Source organism: Rana temporaria, chromosome 2, assembly GCF_905171775.1.
Source record: "Rana temporaria chromosome 2, aRanTem1.1, whole genome shotgun sequence".
Lineage (NCBI taxonomy): Eukaryota > Metazoa > Chordata > Amphibia > Anura > Ranidae > Rana > Rana temporaria.
Genome location: NC_053490.1, coordinates 47,549,204 through 47,570,925, shown reverse-complemented (window position 1 = coordinate 47,570,925; position 21,722 = coordinate 47,549,204). Strand labels below are relative to the sequence as shown.

General features: G+C 42.9%; 1 non-coding gene across 1 annotated transcript; it reads right to left on the bottom strand.

The window, feature by feature from the left end:
• Positions 1-14,389: 14,389 nt before the first annotated feature.
• LOC120929832 lies at positions 14,390-14,547 on the bottom strand. The gene has a single exon (XR_005747519.1). It is a non-coding gene; the product is annotated as a U1 spliceosomal RNA (small nuclear RNA).
• Positions 14,548-21,722: the final 7,175 nt, after the last annotated feature.

The window sequence follows — 21,722 nt, the reverse complement described above, 5'->3', positions numbered from 1 at the left end:
CGGGTCATCCTGTTACAGGGACCCCTAGGGGGTTATTTACGAAAGGCAAATCCACGTTGCACTACAAGTGAAAACTACAAGTGCAAAGTGCACTTGAAATTGCACTGAAAGTGCACTTGGAAGTGCAGTCGCTGTATATCTGAGGGGGACATGCAAGGAAAATTTTAGCTTGCACATGATTGGATTATAAAATCAGCAGAGCTTCCCCTCATTTCAGATCTACCCTTCAGATTTACAGCGACTGCAATTGCAAGTGCACTTTCAGTGCAATTTCAAGTGCACTTTTCACTTGTAGTTTGCACTTTGTAGTGCAAAGTAGATTTGCCTTTTGTAAATAACCCCCCAATGTGTGTTACCATGTCTGCTATTTCATCATGGACAGCAAGTTAGAACAATGAGCAAACAAGAAATTTGGTGTAAAACTAGGCAAATCTGCACTGGTATCACGTGTGGATTTGTTCTGCGTAGGAATCTGCAACATGCATGCAGTTTTCTGCATGGGAAAAAAATGACACAACATCAAGATTGGTGTGAACAGGGCACACAACTGATGTGCATGAAAATGGATGTCAATGTGCATAACAATTCACTGAAACGCCCATGAAAACTGAAGTTTGCACAGTTTTCCCATCGGTTTCCCTGCACATATGGTGAGAATGAGCCCTTACAGCCAAGGAAGCTGCCTCTGTTTGACCTGCAACTGCCATGGTGCTGCACATGTGATCAGTTTTGACACCAGCCATTTGATGGCTTGACAGTTAGGTTGAGGACACAAGCAAATGTGACAGTTAGTAATCCCAGCATTCCAGGAATGTAACTGTTTTTTTGAATCTACTAAATCGTTGGGTTTAGTTCTGCTTAAGGATTTACTGCTGTTCAGGGGCTCTGGTCTTCAGGAAAATAGCAGCCTCCAGCAAGAAGAAACAGGATCAATGCGGTAGGCAATTTACAACACAGACTAATTTTGGTTCCATTATTAATATAGAACAGCTGCTGGTATATTATTTTTTGCACCCCTGATATAGAATATATGTTTCTTGCTAAAGAATATTATTTTTATCACATTATTATGGGTAAAGCTTCAATTGAAGAAGATTAATCCAGTATACATGATGATTCTACTTCAGTATTGTGTGCCCCCCCATTCTAGGGGGGGGGCACACAATTCGCTGGAGCCCAGAATAACCCGCAAAAGCAATAAAGAAGCCGCAGCTGTGGCGGCTATGGAAATCCAAGATGGCGCAGAACCCTCTCAGCCTCAGAACGGCGCGCAGATCAGACAAAATGCAGAAATCGGGTGGTAAGTCTCTTAAGGCCCAGAAACAGCAGGGGAAGGAGCAGACATGCCGTCTTACGCCCAAAAGCTTCAGGGCCCTAGTTGCTCTCCTTCCCCACCGCAACAGACACCTGCACATGTGTCCCAGGAGAAAAATGGCGCCTCTGCCCTGGATGACACACTGCCATTAGAGAACTCTCCTAATCCTACCCCTGACATATTTGATGGACTGCAGGATGACACACCACAGCCCACACGGAGTGAAATCCTGCGTGCTGTGCAGCAGTGCACAGCCTCTGTTGACAGCTTGAAGGTGCAGTTTGGGTGTCTCACAGAGACAGCATCCCTCATGAGACATGACCACCAGAAAATCAGAGAGAGGACACGGCTGTGGAGGGTAGGATCAGTGAGGTGGAGGACATGCTACCACCCCTCACCAGAGATGCTAGAGCCGCACTACAACAATCAGCACAGGCGAACGCCAAAACTGACGACATTTAGAACCATCTAAGGAGAAACAATGTCCGCATCGTGGGGCTCCCAGAGAGGGTGGAACGCAGGGACCCCACGGCCTTTACAGAAACAAAAAAGAGAGGAAAGGGGATTGGGACTTTGAATGAAGCACGTAGGTAAAAATAATTCAGTTTATTATATAAATTAACATACAAATATATATTATATAATATATATATAATATAATCATGAATGAGTGTATATCCAAAACAATTCAAATAACTGGTACAATTCATAAAAATGTATATCTTTACATACAATATAGACGGTTTCCACATGATTATAAACGATTAATATCAGAAATTATACATACTGACAGCTATCAATTGAATCATAAGAACACGGCATATAATAGCTCTATGCATTTTGTGGATTGATCCACTCTTCAGGAGCATGCACGTGAGTTCAACAAAAAGTATAATAGAAGGAGTTGCTGTATGGTCTGATCCTACCCAAGGAATAAAGAAAAATCATAAAAAATAAAATAAAACCAAGTATAAAAACCCACTCTCTAACATACTTACAAGGTTGACTATATAATAAAAGTGTGGCACTGTAGATCAGGGACCCTCAAACGGGGGCATCTCATATAAGACTAGGGCTACTGAATACCAGCCTTGATGGTTCATTGTATATAAAATTCTGTTTAGAATTACACCTGGAGCCCATTGTATCCTCCGAATGAGGTTTCCAATAGTCTCCTTGGGATATACATATATATATATATATATATATATATATATATATATATATATATATATATATATATGTATGTGTATATATATATATATATATATATATATATATATATATATATATATATATATATATATATATATATATATACATATGTGTGTATATATATATATATATATATACCCACACACACCCATACAGTATATACTGTAACTTGTTTTATTAATATTTTTTATGAATTTTTTGAAAAAAATATTTTTATACAGAGTGTAAATATGGCACACTACAGCTCGAAAAGGCTCCAGTACAGCTCTTTTTTTTACTGAGCTAAAAATTGGAAAATCTGCATTTTTTGGTCAGTAATTTACGCTTCCTGTGCGTAATGCGCCATTTACATACTGTGCAGAACAAACAACGTGAGAATACGTTTTGGGCGCATGCGTGTATTTGAGCAAAAATATGTGCAAATACATACAGAAAAAAAACATCTGAAAAAGTAGATGCTCAAATATACTCGAGTATCATGTGCAAGAGGACCAAAAGTGTTTTTTTTGTTTTTTTTAAATACTTTGTTTCATTTACAGTCACCAGCACACCAAGGAGTCCTCAAAAATGGGTCCAAAGCTTTATTTTCGTGGTTGCATGTTCGCAGGAAATAAATTAGCTCTGTGTACAGCCCGCCCTTGTACATTTTCCCCTCTTGAAAGGAGAAAAATATATATTTTTCTCATTGCTAGGAGGGGAAAAATGGTGACAAAAAAGTTATGTGAAAAATGAAACAAATAAAGAGAAAATAGCTGAATCGGGGTTTGATCTAGGCCAGTATCAAGATCAAAAATGAAAAAAAAGGAGGAGAGACAGAGAGACTCAAAAGAATTGGTCATAGAGGAATTGGGATTCAGCCCTGGTTCACACTGGGTACGATTTGGAATGATTTGAGATGCGATTTGACATGTCAAATCGCATCTCAAATCGGCGGCAATTGTCGGCAATGGCACTGTCCTAATCAGTGCGACGCCGCATCTGAGATTTCAAAAAGTAGTTCCTGTACTACTTTTTGCGATTTCGGGCCGCGATTTACATTAAATTGCGGCCGAAATCGCGGCAAAATCGCGGCCGCGAAATCGCGGTAAAATCGCACATTTTACCGCGATTTGGAATTCGCATCAGTGTGAACCTAGGCTAAGACTGCAAATGTATTCAATAATTATCCACATTTAAAAAAAGTATCAAGATCAGTGTCAAGATCAAATGTCTGTGTGCTTTACATAGGATATATACACACATGTCCCTTTTATTTTTATTTTTTTTTACCAATTTGGGCCAGTTTTTCTTTTGATAATAAAAACATTTTGTTGCAGTAATACATACAGTATTCCTAACACATGCCAAAGTTGCAAAATTGGTTTCAAAACTAACCAATCTGTTTGGGCATTTGTCCTTAAGCCCTGGTTCACATTGGTACAATATGACATGCGATTTGACATGTCAAATCACATGTCAAATCAGCGGCATTTGCTGGCAATGGCACCATCCTAACCGTAGTTTCTGTACTACTTTTTGCGATTTCGGGGCTGCACAAAAACCTGCACAGATGTCTCTGAAATCGCGACCGAAATCGGAACTGACAAGCGGGAGTGAAATCATGCGAGTTCAGCTGAACTCGCACGGCTTCATTCCCGCAGCCTAGTGTGAACCTGGGCTAAGGGGTAAACAACTTTCACCATATTAGGTAATATGATATTATCTTCTATTACAGGCAACCTACAATGGTTGGTCAATTTTTTTTTCTGTAATATAATACGCACACAGACTATATCATGAATATATAATATTCACACACATACATACAATTTTGTTTACAAATACATATTTAGATTTCCAGAGCACTATGGTTTAGCTAAAAGGGCCAGCAAAACAGATGGCATCAATGTCACAAGCATAAAATAATGGATAGTGGACCTTTTGTTCTATCTCCATCTTCGAGAGGGCCGAGAAGCAGAGTCTGAGTACACACCAGTAGGTCTTCACCAGAGAGCCCCACAAGGGAGGGATTTTACTGGAGGGTATACTAGGTTGTGGCCCTCAGGTGCCTGTGCAGATGACAGTTCTGGTTAGAACCAGAACCCATTTTCACAACTCCCACCCTTCCTGAGACCTCCCCCAATGTATTTTTTACACTAATGAAAAATAACTAAGGCATGCTTGGAAGGGAGGGGGTTGTACTATGCTTGCCAACAGTATATTTTGTTGGCAATGCCCATTTCTCCTTTAGGGTGCATTGTAACCTGAAGGTTGAAGAAGTAAACATAGTTTTGGGAAGAGTTCCACTAGCTAATTTACAGTACATGTCGTATTTATCTAAAATTCTTTAGTAAGGATTTGACAATTAACTCTGTTCTTACCAGGTGGAACCTGAACTTCATCATTTTGTAGGAACCTCTCTTCCTTCGTAATCTCTTGGATCCTTTTTGGGGTGCCAACATAAAAGAAATGCTTCCCTGTAGACAAGAGTGCAGTTTCAGCTGAATATTGTGCACACATTTTAAAACATAAATCACGTTATACAATCTTATGCCCTGTACACACGATCGGTTCATCCGATGAAACGGACTGATGAATTTTTTCATCAGATATCCGATGAAGCTGACTTTCATCAGTCGCGCCTACACACCATCGGTTTTAAAAAACGATCGTGTCAGAACGCGGTCACGTACACCACGTACGACGGCACTATAAAGGGGAAGGTCAAATCCAATGGCGCCACCCTTGGGGCTGCTTTTGCTGATTTCGTGTTACCGCGTGTTAGTAAAAGTTTGGTGAGAGACGATTCGCGCTTTTCAGTCTTCATGCTTTTCAGTCTGTTACAGCGTGATGAATGTGCTATCTCCATTACAAACGCTAGTTTTACCAGACCGAGCGCTCCCGTCTCCTAATTTAGTCTTAGCATGCGTGGATTTTTAACCGATGGACTTACCCACAGATGATCATTTTTTATCTATCGGTTTTTTAACCATCAGATAATTTTAAAACAAGTTCCTAGTTTTTTCAACGATGGATAACAAACCGATAGGTCCCACACACGATCGGTTCGTCTGATGAAAATGGTCCATCAGACCGTTTTCATCAGACAAACCGATCGTGTGTACGCGGCTTTAGTGTTTCAGCTCACTATCTTTACATTATTATCATTTTTATTCACTGCTGAAACACAACGCCCCTAGGGGTAAATTTTCATTTTGTCCCAAGATTTGAACCTTATACGGCCGGCTTTAGGTTGAAGTTCTCAAGATAGACATCATATGACTATGGGCAACACCAGGGCTTATGGATCTTGCTAACCAGAATTTTTGAGCTTGGAAGGACTTTAAAGAGTAACCCCACTTTTGTTGAGAAAAAAAAAACATTCCCCTCTGGGTGATCTATGTACATTACAAGGATTTTAACAAATGTTGTTGCAGATTCCTACCTTTTGTTATTCTAAAGAATTCCCTGTGTGTTTGTATGTGTCCATGTGGAAAGTGTTACTAATGGGAGTGGTTTATTTTTATCAATCAGCTTCTACACTTGCAGGGCTCTAATAAGGAAAAATTGCAGGGCTTCTGTCCGTAACTCCACACAGTAATGGTGTGGAGAAATCCTCTTGAAGGGGGCGAGCAGGAGTGGCAGGACGCCCACTAACACACAGCTCCTTTCTCTATCTGCAAAGTAGAGAGTGTCCTGACTTGCCTGCTCGCCCCCTCCCCCCTCAAGAGGCTTTCTCCACACCGGGGAGAAAACCTTGCATTACTGTGTGGAGTTACAGACAGAAGAACAGGAAGTGAGGATTTCTCAGAAGAAATAAGGACACTTAAAAGCAAAATAGAAGGATGAGGTAAGTGAAGGAGGACTGCACTAAGGTAAAGGAAGCTATTTAGGGGAAAACAAATTGTACCTTTACAACCCCTTTAAATCTATGACAACCAATGAATTAGTACAAATATAAATATGTTGAATAAAGTTATGTATTCATTAAAAATATACCGGTTGTCTTTAAACATTCTTTATGATGCTGAATCTGTTTTTTAATTCACTCCTTGCAATCTTCTGCAGAGTGGAACTTCTAATGGTGGAGTTAAGGACAGCACTGTAAGCCAATAAGGCTGTGCATGCGGTAAACTTGCTGACCAAAGGAGAAAGCAGAATGAGGTGACTATTAGTGCGATATGCCCCTTCACTGTCCAATCAGCCGGCAGAGGGCAGGTCACTGACTGAACTGTAGTTTTTAACTGCAGCACAAAAGAGTGAGGTCCCCAACAAGGCTGTGCTGTTTAAAAGTAATGCCTGGATTACAAGACTGTCTGAAAGAATTTGAAACAATGTTATCTTTCTTCTAAATACTAATACCCCCCCCCCCCCCCAATGTAATGGAGATTAAAAGACGGAGACATGTGTGCTAGCCTGGGTGACAATCATCGCTTCCTCCATGGATTCAGTAGTTGAGTGAGCGTAGCCACCCCATTACAGAAAATGTGTCACTGGGAGGATTATTAGGTAAAAATCTAACTGTAAGATCAATCTATGTAATGATCACTCACTGAATGGTACTCCTTCCAATGTAGAAGTCAGATCCGTTTCTTCATGTTCATTTATGGTCTCTTCATCTGATGTCGCATTCCACAATGTCACATCCCCACCATGAATTCTGCTCCTTGGCTGTCTCCTCATATCTTCTTAAGGGGGGGGGGAGTAGTTTGGTATAGAGCAGTTAACCAATTAGAATAAGATAAAATAAGTTTACGATAAGTTTACAATGGACATAAAAATGTAGAAACATTTTATATATACACACACACACATATATATATATATATATACAGTGAGGAAAATAAGTATTTGAACACCCTGCTATTTTGCAAGTTCTCCCACTTGGAAATCATGGAGGGGTCTGAAATTGTCATCGTAGGTGCATGTCCACTGTGAGAGACATAATCCAAAAAAATAATTCCAGAAATCACAATTTATGATTTTTTAACTATTTATTTGTATGATACAGCTGCAAATAAGTATTTGAACACCTGTCTATCAGCTAGAATTCTGACCCTCAAAGACCTGTTAGTCTGCCTTTAAAATGTCCACCTCCACTCCATTTATTATCCTAAATTAGATGCACCTGTTTGAGGTCATTAGCTGCATAAAGACACCTGTCCACCCCATAAAATCAGTAAGAATCCAACTACTAACATGGCCAAGACCAAAGAGCTGTCCAAAGACACTAGAGACACAATTGTACACCTCCACAAGGCTGGAAAGGGCTACAGGGAAATTGCCAAGCAGCTTGGTGAAAAAAGGTCCACTGTTGGAGCAATCATTAGAAAATGGAAGAAGCTAAACATGACTCGGACTGGGGCTCCATGCAAAATCTCACCTCGTGGGGTCTCAATGATCCTAAGAAAGGTGAGAAATCAGCCCAGGACTACACGGGAGGAGCTGGTCAATGACCTGAAAAGAGCTGGGACCACCGTTTCCAAGGTTACTGTTGGTAATACACTAAGACGTCATGGTTTGAAATCATGCATGGCACGGAAGGTTCCCCTGCTTAAACCAGCACATGTCAAGGCCTGTCTTAAGTTTGCCAATGACCATTTGGATGATCCAGAGGAGTCATGGGAGAAAGTCATGTGGTCAGATGAGACCAAAATAGAAATTTTTGGTCATAATTCCACTAACCGTGTTTGGAGGAAGAAGAATGATGAGTACCATCCCAAGAACACCATCCCTACTGTGAAGCATGGGGGTGGTAGCATCATGCTTTGGGGGTGTTTTTCTGCACATGGGACAGGGCGACTGCACTGTATTAAGGAGAGGATGACCGGGGCCATGTATTGCGAGATTTTGGGCAACAACCTCCTTCCCTCAGTTAGAGCTTTGAAGATGGGTCGAGGCTGGGTCTTCCAACATGACAATGACCCGAAGCACACAGCCAGGATAACCAAGGAGTGGCTCTGTAAGAAGCATATCAAGGTTCTGGCGTGGCCTAGCCAGTCTCCAGACCTAAACCCAATAGAGAATCTTTGGAGGGAGCTCAAACTCCGTGTTTCTCAGCGACAACCCAGAAACCTGACTGATCTAGAGAAGATCTGTGTGGAGGAGTGGGCCAAAATCCCTCCTCCAGTGTGTGCAAACCTGGTGAAAAACTACAAGAAACGTTTGACCTCTGTAATTGCAAACAAAGGCTACTGTACCAAATATTAACATTGATTTTCTCAGGTGTTCAAATACTTATTTGCAGCTGTATCATACAAATAAATAGTTAAAAAAATCATACATTGTGATTTCTGGATTTTTTTTTTGATTATGTCTCTCACAGTGGACATGCACCTACGATAACAATTTCAGACCCCTCCATGATTTCCAAGTGGGAGAACTTGCAAAATAGCAGGGTGTTCAAATACTTATTTTCCTCACTGTATATATATATATATATATATAAATAAATATATATATATATATATAAATATATATATATACACACGCACACACACATATACATACATACGGTATATACATGCATACACACATATACACACATAAATACACGCACACTTTCTAAATATTACCATTTGACAAGAGTAGCATAAAACAGAAATTGAATAATTTTTTTACAATTTTTTAAAGTGTTTTAAAAGTTTTGAAGAGCCCTGGGGCCATCTTATTTTTTTGAGGATTCTGCGTTTGAAAGTCAGAATTCTGAGGTTTGGGTCATGCTAACATTTATTAAACACAATTCTGAGATTAAAAGTCAGAATTCTGAATGTGAATGTTAGAATTCTGACTTTCAAACTCAGAATTCTGTAAAAAAAAAAAATTTTAGGATGGCCCCAGGGCTCTTCCATATAAAGAAGTATCATTTCACACCTGCCAGCAAGTAAAAAAAAAATTAGAAGATTCCTCAAATAAAAAAAAAAAAATTAAGAACAATATTGTAAGAGATACACCCAAAATTCACAAATATAAATTATTTATATATGTTATTATAATCGATGGTTTTACAGCGCTAAAATTGTCTTAGCAATTCACGAGGTAACATAACAATCTCCACCTCGTCCAGTCAGAGAACACTTTGCATTCATTGAGAAAATGCAATCTGTTCTCGGAATGGCGCCCATGCCAAGCGAATGATCTCCTGCGTTCAGTAAACAGCAGCTCACGTTGAGACCCAAAACTTAGTAGAAATCACTGTAGTAACGGTCCCTTTTACAGTGATTCCGGCCTTCACAGGGATCCCACATATATGGAATATACATACTTACATTGGTCCAAGCTTGATGTAGATAAGTAAAAATTGCCATAATTTCAGCTTGAAGTTCCAGGTCCTCAAATGGCATAACTACATCAAATAACAAATCTCTAAAGATCCTTCAACTCCTCCCTATTGTGGGACTCTTATTCGACCCCGCTGCATACTCTCAGGCGTAGAGACTCTGGGGTTAATTTACTAAATGCAAATAAGCTATTCAGTTTGCAAGGGAAGTTGCATTTTGCAAGAGAATTTCCCCAGTACTCAGTGGATGTATTAACCACTAGCCACCCGGCGGCTGACTATTTACGGCCGCAAGGTGGCTCTAATCTGCCGGGAGGCCGTCTATATACGGCCTCCGGCCGAGCGCCACTGGGGGGCACACGCGCCGCCGGCGACGTGGGTGCGCGTCCGCTGCATCACACAGGTGCCGATGCGCTGCCTAGCGGCCGCGATGTCCGCCAAGCACCCGCGATCGGCAGTCACAAAGCCAGGGACGTGGATCTCTGTGTGTAAACACAGAGATCCACGTCCTGTTAGGGAGAGGAGACATATGGTGTGTCCCTTGTACATAGGGACAACCATCGGTCACCTCCCCCAGTCAGTATCCTCCCCCCACATTAAGAATCACTCCCAGGGTACACATTTAACCTCTTCCTCGCCCCCTAGTGTTAACCCCTTTCCTGCCAGTCACATTTTTATAGTAATCAGTGCATATTTATAGCACTGTTCGTTGTATAAATGTGAATGGTCCCAAAAATGTTTCAAAAGTGTCCGATGTGTTCGCCGTAATATCGTAGTGGTGACAAAAATAACAGATCGCCGCCAGTACTAGTAAAAAAAATAAAATAAAAAAAAAGTAATAATTCTATCCCCTATTTTTTAGGCGTTATAACGTTTGCGCAAACCAATTTCTATACGCTTATTGTGATTTTTTTAACCAAAAATATGTAGAAGAATATGTATCGGACTAAACTGAAAAAATATATATTTTATATTTAAATGGGATATTTATTATAGCAAAAAGGAAAAATATTGTGTTTTTTTCCAAAATTGTCGCTCTATTTTTGTTTATAGCACAAAAAATAAAAACCGCAGAGGTGATCAACTACCACCAAAAGAAAGCTCTATTTGTGGGAAAAAAAAGACGTCAATTTTGTTTGGGAGCAACGTCGCACGACCGCGCAATTGTCATTCAAAACGTGACAGTGCCGAAAGCTGAAATTTCACCTGGGCAGGAAGGGGGTATATGTGCCCAGTAAGCAAGTGGTTAAAATGTCACTTTACAAAGAATACCCAATCACATCCAAGGAACATAAACACCTGCCTGCACATGTTTGGATGATGGAAGGTAGCAGAGCTTCGCCATATTCACTAAGCTATGAGGATAATTCCCTTGCAAAGTGCAACTTCCCTAACAAATTGAAACGCCCATTTGCCTTTAGTAAATCGACCCTAGTGTGTGGGGCCAGGCAGCACCTGTCAAACTCTCAAGCTGAAGAGTCAAACTCTACGGTGAAAGTCTGATGCCCTGTACACACGATCTGAGTTTCCGTCGGAATAAACTCCGACGGGTTTTTCAGACGGAATTCCGTTCAAGCTGTCTTGCATACACATGGACACACCAAATTCCGACCGTCAAAAACGCGTGACGTACAACACTACGACAAGCCTAGAAAAATGAAGTTCAATGCTTCCGAGCATGCATCAAATTGTTTCCGAGCATGCATTGTTTTTTTCTCCATTGGAGTTCCATACAGATGAATGAAATTTCTGATAGAAATTTTCTGATGGAGCATACACACGGTCGGAATATCCGATGAAAAAATTCCGTCTGATTTTTTTCATCGGAAATTCCGATCGTGTGTACGAGACATAACAGATGAGCGAATATTCAGACTTTTGCATAAGCCTAATTGAGACTGCTAGAGACTTCATAACTCATACCTGATGAGAAGTAATGTGATGTGGTGAATTATTCTTGCTTTGCTCCTTCTGCTGTGCCATAAGATCACATCGCTGTGGTTTCTATAGACACTGGCAACAAAGCTGGGTGGAGCAGACACATTGGCACAGTGTCATGTACAATTCCCCTATGCAGGGGAACCTTTATTCTAAATTCTGTTTCCAAGTCGCTTTACTAATCCTGTAACAACAGTCCCATGTGTCTGCTACCTCCACCACTCCTCCCTTTTAAAGCACACCTGTACCATTGCACCAAAAATAAATCTATGAAGGCTGAGGCTAGGGGAGATAGATGCACCAGCTGTATTCTGTTCACCCCCCTAATTTTTGTCTCAGGAACAGTTAGTGAGTGTAAAACCTTTGCCACTCTAATCAAAATTAGAGTGGTTAAAGTTAGGCTTCAAAAACCTAAAAATTAAAAAGATAAAAATGTTACTCCAGCTTAAAGTCAAACTCTGGGCAACTAGAATAAAATGATCCCGTGCCCGAACTGCAAGGGGAGAAAAGAAACAGTTTTACTTACCTGATCCTCCACTTCTCTGGCAGATAGCGCTCCGGTGTCAAAAAAACAAAGGGCCAGATCCACAAAGATCTGCCTATCTTTAGGCAGGCGTAGCGTATTTCAGATACACTACGCCGCCGTAACTTACAGCGTAGTTTCCGTTTTCAGAAAGAATATGCGCCGTAAGTTATGGCGGCGTAGTGTAAATGTGTCGGCGTAAGGGCGCGCAATTCAAATGACTAAGATGTGGGCGTGTTTTATCTTAATTCATCTTGACCCCACGTCAATGACGTTTTTTTTAGCGGCGCATGCGCCGTCCGTGGGGGTATCCCAGTGCGCATGCTCAAAATCACGTCGCAAATAGTCAATGCTTTCTACGTGAACGTAATTTAAGCAAAGCCCTATTCGCGAATGTTTTACGCAAACAACGGAAAATTAGACGCTGTCCCGACGTCCATACTTAACATTGCGTACGCCTCATAGACCCAGTGGTAACGTTACGCCGAAAAAAGCCTTACGTAAACGACGTAAAAAAGTTCGCCGAGCGGACGTACGTTTGAGGATCGGCGTATCTAGCTAATTTGCATACTCTACGCGGAAATCAACGGAAGCGCCACCTAGCGGCCAGTGTAAATATGCACCTAAGATCCGACGGCGTACTAAGACGTACGTCAGTCGGATCTAGCCCACATTGTGGATACAAAACAAAGATACGACGGGGGATCGTAGAACTTAGGTGGCGTATCAATAGATACGCCGGCGTAAGTTCTTTGTGGATCTGGCCCAAAGTATTTCCAAGCTCAACTTACCAACCAGTCAGCAACCAACCAAATTCACCTGTCTAACAGTGCATTAAAAACAGGGGTTTAGTTGCACGCATTTGCAAAGACATGCGTAAGCTGCAGGCCCCATCAAGGCTCCCTGTATTCTGCAGACCCTAACTCTAAACTTTAAAGAGTCTCCTCAGTGGGAGCACATGTATTCTGATGGATAGATGAAAGGCAGATGAATGGAGGGAGCCCAACTCTCCTTAAAGGAGCAGGAACACACTAAACAGCGCTCCGGTGGTGGACTGTCCCCTGGCATCATCACGTCCAATGAAAGAAATTGAAAAACTATGGCGCTACAGGGAGCGGTTAGTATTTCCCGAACGTGATTAGGAGGGAGTGATGGGAGTAACCTACTGACGTTTGCTCTCCCCAATCTCTCAGAGCTCCTACCTTCCTGGCTGGGATGGGTGTTGCTGGTCCGGGCTGTGGACCAGGGTCCGTTGAAAAGCCTGTGGAGATAGTGCCCCTGGAGTGGCAGTCCAGGGGTGCCGTACCTGCACAAGTGTTTGAGAGGGCACTTACTTGTATGGCACCTTGGTCACGTCTCCACTACACTTTTTTACCACCTGCCTCTAATGCCGGGCCTTTTGGCTAGGAACAGAGGAATTTTTGATTCCTGGCCGGAGGGACAGCCATCGTATTGCACGATGGTCACTTTCTACTCACTCTCCCACCTTCCTTCTCCCCCACTTTCTTTTTTATTTTTCCCCTGTTTGTCACTTTATGTCTTTTTTTTGTTGTGCACGTTTTGTCACTGTGTGATTAGTAGGGTGCCGGTCCTTGGGCCAGCCCTGAACGTCCTGGGAGTAGGTGGACATGGCCTTCTGGCTTAGTTCGCCTGCTCTCGTGGGGTCTCCCTTCAGGGGAGCCCCACCTAGTACTGGGAGGGTTTTGTTTCGGCAGACCCTCCAAGGAAGTTGGGTCCGTGTTGGCTTCGGCTACTTGGACCACCTGTGTACCTCAGTCCCCGTCTGGAGCCTAACGCCCCGGGGGATCAGGGTCAGGTCCTTTTTCACAGGAGGACCACTTGACGCAGCACCCGTTGCACGTTTTTGTGTTTCACTGTTTATGTGTGTGCACATTTTTTCTGCACCGGGTAGAGTTTTTGAGTTGTGTTATGCACGCCACAGGCTTTTCAATAGAAAAAAGAAGCAGGGAAAAAGTCCCATTCCTGTGACAGCAAAAATAAGAAATCAGGAGGAGTGGTTGTTGTTTGGACAGGAAGACAGTAATAATAGCCTGTCAGAGATTTTAAACAAACCCTTATGTAGCCACCCTGCCTTCAGTGGTGTCCAATAAATTTAGCTCTTATTTTTATTTATCTATTTTTTTGCGCGAACGCATTCCCCCACTACCACAAATTATGCAGTCGAGTTTCCCGCATTTGGGGAAATCGCAGGGGTCAGCACAGCCAGAGTGCAATGGCCGAGCCTCGCCCTGGGAGAACCACCTTCGTGATCATGGTGTCTTCCTTGCTATTGAGAATTTATGTCCTCTCAGGATACTACTAGGAAGTTCATTCCAGTGGTGCATGCTACAGTAGGGTATAAAAGTTTGGAGAGTGGCCTGGTGAGCTCTCTTTTCCCCAGGCTGTGGCTCTTCTAGGCTCCGTTCACACCTATACAGTTTGCTGTTGATCAATTTCTGCAGTGTGTTTTTTATTTTTGCACACGCATTTGACGCATTTTGTTTCATAGGTTTTTGTTATCAACTTTACTGCAATTGCAGGGGATATACTGTACATTCCTTGTGGTAGCATGGGAAGTGACAGGTACTTTTTATTAGGAGATCTGGGGTCTTCTAGGCTCAGTTCACAACTATGCAGTTTGCTTTTGATCAGTTTCTGCAGTGCGTTTTGCACACACATTTTTTTTATGGGTTTTTTTGTGTGTTAATTTGTTCTTGGACAGATTAAAAAATCCAAATTGTGGCAAAAGCAGACTACATGCTTTTCTGAAGTTTCTCCATTGAACCAATAATGCACTGTTTTGCTTTAAAAAAAATCCCTGATCCTTTTCAAAAACGCAGCGGCTAAACAAAAAGTGGATTTTTCCTGGTATCCCGGTGGGCCAGTCCGGCCCTGATTAACAGCTTGTAAAGCATTTGATCTAACCGATCTTGGTTGGATCAGATGTTTTTGAGGGCGGAGGAGAGATCTGGGGTCTAAGGCTCATTTCACACCTTTGTATTTTTTTATTGCGTTTTGCAGTCTATTTAACATGGTTTACTATAGGACACGTTCACATTTATGCTTTTTGTTTAGCCGGCTGCTTGACTGCTCCTGGAGGCCGCTGTGAGGGCAGCAGCGCCTGAAACAAATATGGCTGGGGCCAGGCCGGCCGACATGCATCTGCGAATGCGCCAGCGCAGATCTGAACCTAGCCGTGCTCGGGAAAGCCCGTACATGCTCGGCAAGTTTCGGAAAGGCGGGCGCATGCGCAGTGACACGACAGCGCAGAGCGGCGCCATTTTTAAAATGCGCGCCGCTCACTAAGGTGAGGTCTCATCTGGCGTGTGCAGCCTGTGCCTCTTCCTACATCCCCTCCCTGCAGCATCTGACCTCCTGCCCCCCTCCTTAGCATCTGACCTCCTGTTCCCCCCTCCACAGCATCTGACCTCCTGCCCCCCCCTGCAGTCCCTGACCGCCGCAGCCTCTGACCTCCTGCCCCCCCCCCCTCCACAGCCTCTGACCTTCTATTCCCCCCTCCACAGCATCTGACCTCCTGCCCCCCCTTCACCCCCCCTCCACAGCCTCTGACCTCCTGTTCCCCCCTCCACAGCATCTGACTTCCTGCCCCCCCCTGCAGCCCCTGACCTCCGCAGCCTCTGACCTCTTGTTCCCCCCTCCACAGCATCTGTCCTCGTGTTCCCCCCCTCCACAGCCTCTGATCTCCTGTTCCCCCCTCCACAGCATCTGACCTCCTGTTCCCCCCCTCCACAGCATCTGACCTCCTGCCCTCCCCTGCAGCCCCTGACCTCCTGCCCCCCCTCTGCAGCCTCTGACCTCCCCTGTACCATCTGCAGCCTCTGACCTCCCCTGTACCATCCGCAGCCTCTGACCTTTTCTTGTCTTATATCAGGTCTGGAGAGGAGTCGAGAGTGGGAGTGCTGCCAGGATGGGTGTCATGGGAGAAGTCAGACATGTATGGACTGTGGAGAGGAAACTATGGGATACAACTAGAGCCGCCAAGCTGGAGCCGAGTGACTGAGCCCCGCAAGGTGCACCTGAGATGAGGTCAGTGACAGCACCGCCAGGCCAGTCTAAGGGGGCACTGATTTAAAGGTTTCCCCCTTACCATAGTGTTCCCAAAAATTATGTCAAAATTGTCCGAAGTGTCCGCCATAATGTCGCAGTCACGAAAAAAAAAAAATCGCTGATCGCCGTCATTAGTAGTAAAAAAAAGAAATTTATAAAAATGCAATAAAACTATTCCCTATTTTGTAAACGCTATAAATTTTGCGCTAACCAATCGATAAACGCTTATTGCGATTTTTTTTACCAAACATAGGTAGAAGAATACGTATCGGCCTAAACTGAGGACATTATATTATATATATATAAATTTTTTTTTTTGGGGGGGTATATTTATTATAGCAAAAAGTTAAAAATATTGAATTGTTTTTAAAATTGTCACTCTCTTTTTGTTTATAGCGCAAAAAATAAAAACCACAGAGGTTATCAAATACCACCAAAAGAAAGCTCTATTTGTGAGGAAAAAAAAGGACGATAATTTTGTTTGGGAGCCACGTCGCACGACCGCGCAATTGTCAGTTAAAGCAACGCAGTGCCGAATCGCAAAAAGTGGCCAGGTCCTTTAGCTGCCTAAAGGTCCGGGTCTTAAGTGGTTAAAGGATGACATGTTAGGTATCCATTTACTCGGCGTAACATCATCTTTCACATTATACAAAAAAAATTGGGCTAACTTTACTGTTTTGTTATTTTTTAATTCATGAAACCGGGTTTTTCCCCCCAAAAAAGGCGTTTGAAAAATGATTGCGCAAATACCGTGCGAGAAAAAAAGTTGCAATGACCACCATTTTATTCCCTAGGGTGTCGGCTAAAAAAAATATATATAATTTTGGGGGTTCGGATTAATTTTCTAGCCAAAAAAATGTGTTTTTTGCATGAAGGAGAGAAGTGCCAAAATAGGCGCGGTGGTCAAGTGGTTAAACCTGTTTGCTTTGGAGAAGGTGACCCAGAACTTTGGGAATTTTCCATGCTGCCAGGCTACACCCAAGGGTCCATACCACATCTGGGCATAATGACTTTTTGCGCTGCTCATAGAATAGGCTGTAATATACCACTGCCAAGGCCAATAATACTTTTTTGGCAATAGTGCTTCCCTGGAAGAGGACTATATAAGCCAATGTTTGGATTAAAGACCTAAGAGCTTTAACAAAAGCCCCATTTAAAAACACCTTAAAGATTTAAAAAACATTAAAAGCTTTTTTTAATGATAGAAAATAGAGTCCAATTTCCCATACATTGCATTGTCTGCTCCAATCACCCATACATCGCATTATCTGCAGGAACAGATCCCATCCTACCCATATCCCCCATACCACTGTCTACTAGACAGATCCGATCCTCTTTATAGCCATTTGATACCCTATACCCCCATATACTGCACTGTCTGCTCTGACCTCATACAGATCCCTATATATTGCATTGATGACTGTCTCCCTAGGGCAGTGTTAATTTTGGTAGTATTATATGGAGGGAAAAAAACACCATGTTTTACCGCACCAGGTGACAGCAGCCTTAGCGAGTCCACTGCAAGCTCTGCATCACAGGTTCCGAAATGCTGCACAGAAGAGAGATGTGGAATAGGAACAGTTATCCATAATGTAAAGAGTTACAGAATCTGAGCCACAGATTGCAAAGAGTTAACTAATGTCTGTGTAGAGCAGTGCCGCTTTTATAGAGAGCCCCACCTTAACATCAGTCCTGCGTTTCAGCATATGCCACCGTTTGTGCACAGTTATGCCCCAAATGGCTTTCTCCCCATCCTCACACAGGCACCATACATATAAAATAAGTTTTTTGTAAAGTTCTTAAATTTTACATCCATTTAATGGTTTTGCTACTAGAAGAGACTCCAGGTATTTACACCTTCCTTCAGATACATATTGGCAAAATTGTTAGCCGATTAAAGAAAACACAATAAACTATTTTTTTTACTTATACACATTGACACCCCCCCCCCCCCCTCAAAAAAATGTTCTTGTATGCGTTTTTCTTTTTTCCCCCCAACACACCGGTACATGTCAACTGCTATTTCTCCACCAGGTGGCAGTACAAAGTCAGTAATTTCGCTTTTCGCCTTTCGCTCTCAATTTAGCAATACGTGAAGGTGACGCTCTCTTTTGAAATGAGAAAAACCAAAAGCGATTTAGAAAACAAAGAGAAAATACAAACAGTAAAAGGAAAAATTTGCAAGAGTGTTTAAAATGAGGATTTATCAAGCAAGTTGACCACATAGACAGGAACCTAGCACTCCGTAAGATTCCTTTCTCTGAGTTCATTGACGGACACAACTCTCCATATTATTGAGCAAAGGGTAGTTCAAAAGGAGTGGGTAACTAACAAAGAACATTCAACACCCAAAACCCCCCAGAAGAGGAATAAGAAACCTAAAAAAAAATCCACTTACAAATCCTTGTGGCTAAAACACACATTTGAAGATGACAAAACATCAACTTTGTTAATCATGGTAAAAAAGGTGTGCACAGATGACCAGGTAGCCACCTTGCACCTATACGCCTGCTGTCAGAATGGCCAGGAGGCATTAATCGTCCTGGTACTGTATAGTGTGCCATAATGGCATAAGCCTGGACATCTGCCAGATCCATTGAGAAATAGTGGCAGAGCATGTCACCAGGCCTTTTTATGGGCAGTCTGCAATCGCAAAAGAATTCGAAAAGAGCCCATAGCAGCAGACTGGTATGCACAAACCACCTGGATCACATCCAAACAGTGCAACTCAACCTTCTTAGGAGGTGAAGGGCATGGACACAGGAAAGGAAGGACAAATGTCCTCATTCAGGTAAAAGACACACAAAACTTTTGGAGATTGGAGACAGACAGAAAACCACCTTGTTCCTCTGTAAAACTACAATAAGTAGACTTACAGGACAAGGCTGCCATCTTCGACATGCAGTGTGTAAAAGTGATCACAACTAAAAAGGCAACCTTCTGGGATAGAGGAAGTAAAGATCTATATTATTTTCATCAGGTGGCTTCTGAAGGATTCAAAGAACCAAATTCAGGTCCCATATGGGCAAAAGGAGCACTGGAGCTACCTGCCAACCCCCGTGAATGAAGGTACAACGAGTGCATGGCCAGAAGGCATTGAAAAAAAAAAATCACAAGGGCAAAAACCTGACCCTTAAATGGTACTCAAGGCAAGTTATTGATAAACGCCTTGTTGAATAAAGGCCAAAATCCAAAACACAGAAGGAATGCGGGTGCAAATCCTCAGCCTCGCACAACAGCGGATCCAGGGGGGGGCAACAGGGAAATTGAACCCACCCTTCCCCCCCCCGCCATGGTGAGTGCCATGCACAGTGGGGTTTCAGTCATATACAAAAGTGGGGCTGTGTTCATATATACAAAAGTGGGGCTGCGTTCATATATACAGCGAGGCTGCAATGATGGGCACTGATGAGGCTGCATTGATCTCTTGTACCATGTCTCCAGTCACTGATCATCCCTTGTACCATGACCATCCCTTGTACCACGTCTGCAGTCTGACCATCCCTTGTACCACGTCTGCAGTCTCTGACCATCCCTTGTACCACGTCTGCAGTCTCTGACCATCCCTTGTACCACATCTGCAGTCTCTGACCATCCCTTGTACCACATCTGCAGTCTCTGACCATCCCTTGTACCACATCTGCAGTCTCTGACCATCCCTTGTACCACATCTGCAGTCTCTGACCATCCCTTGTACCACGTCTGCAGTCTCTGACCATCCCTTGTATCATGTCTGCATTCTCTGACCATCTCTTGTACCACGTCTGCAGTTGGACCATCTCTTGTACCACGTCTGCAGTCTCTGACCATCTTTTGTACCATGTCTGCAGTCCCTGACAATCTTCTACAAACTATGGGATAGATTTATGGCATTTATATTTAAATATTTTTTACTAGTAATGGCGGCGATCATTGATTTTTTAGCGGTACTGCAACATTGCAGCGGACACACCGGACACCTAATTGAGTTCTGTAAGCAACACCTTATTTTCTGGCAGTGCCCCTCCCAAGACTAGACTCTGGATCCGCCCTTGGCCTCGCACCACAAAATGCAAGCCCTCCAAAATATGATGACAAAGGTGGATTTATGTGCCTTCGGCATAGTGCAAGTCACGGAGCCCAAAAAATCTTTTCTGTTGAGGGGGGGGAGGCTAGTAGATCCACGACCAGTGTGCCTCACTACAGTCAGATTTGATTAACAAGTCCGGGTGTAGAGGCCACTCTCCACCTAGGACATGACAACTGAGGTAACCTGCCTGCCAGTTTTTTTTTTTTTTTTTTAACTCTCTTCCATCCAATGGTTTGAAGGATTCAACTTTTATTTTTAATCTGTGGTTGGAGGGTCCTGGTGATGCAAAGCTCTGTCTAGTGGCCCCCTTATATTAGGTGCTAGAACACATCATTTAAGAGGATACATCACTAATGCACATGTGGTTAAAGAAAGAAGCAATTCGAAGGCTTCTGCTTTGCACCAATTCATACTTTTAGGACTTTTTGCATTGTTTTGATATTTTGTAATTATTGCTTGCATGGTTTGAACTAAATCACACATATATGGTTATTCACATACTCACAAAATTGTATCTGAGCTAGGGCCTCAAACAGTACACATATATATTTTTTGTTTGATAGCACTGCCTGGAGCAAACGTTATTATTGTGTGTCAACTTTAAATCACCTTCCTTTACTGTAGAATGGGTAAGGGAATCCTCCAAATCACAGAAGTGTTTAAATCGCAGTTTATCAACCCAATTAGGTTCTTGCTCCCAACTACATAATTCCACGTCACATTGAATTGTACGTGTAGCGCCCTGCTTCTGTTCAAGAGGCGCTCTCATGTAAGTTTAGTGGGTTATCTGAACTGTACATAGTTCAGATTTAATGTTATGGCCAAATTACCTTCTGTTCTAGCTTTGGCTGTTGTGTGCAGTTCCCCACTGTTGCCATCACAGGCCAGTGCTGGAAATTTAACAGGCTAAGATGTATCGAGTGTCCCTTCCCCAGAAACAGCCCAGTGTCCTAGTGCTGTGCATTCTGGGAAAGAATACTTAAGGGACAGATGCCATCTTTCTCACTCTCTGACCTCATGGCCAGCCTGGCCTAAGGTATGTGACAACTCTTCTACCTTGGGCCTTCTGGCCCTAGGCTGCGTTACTGCAGGTAGGCCCAGAAGTTTGTCTGGGGCCTACTGGTTCAGAGATGGTTCTGTGCCGTCTTGCCTGTGGGAAGAAGCCAAGCAATTGGAAGTTCCAGGGGAGGACCTTTCCTGTAGAGGACCAGGCGGAAGGCTGGCATCTCAAGAAGGGCCTAGTGACTCAATTGGAGGATGCATCCTAACCAATCTACTTCACAGCACTGCTGGATGGCTTAAAGGATTTTGGTACTGTGCAGCCGTGTTCCACTTG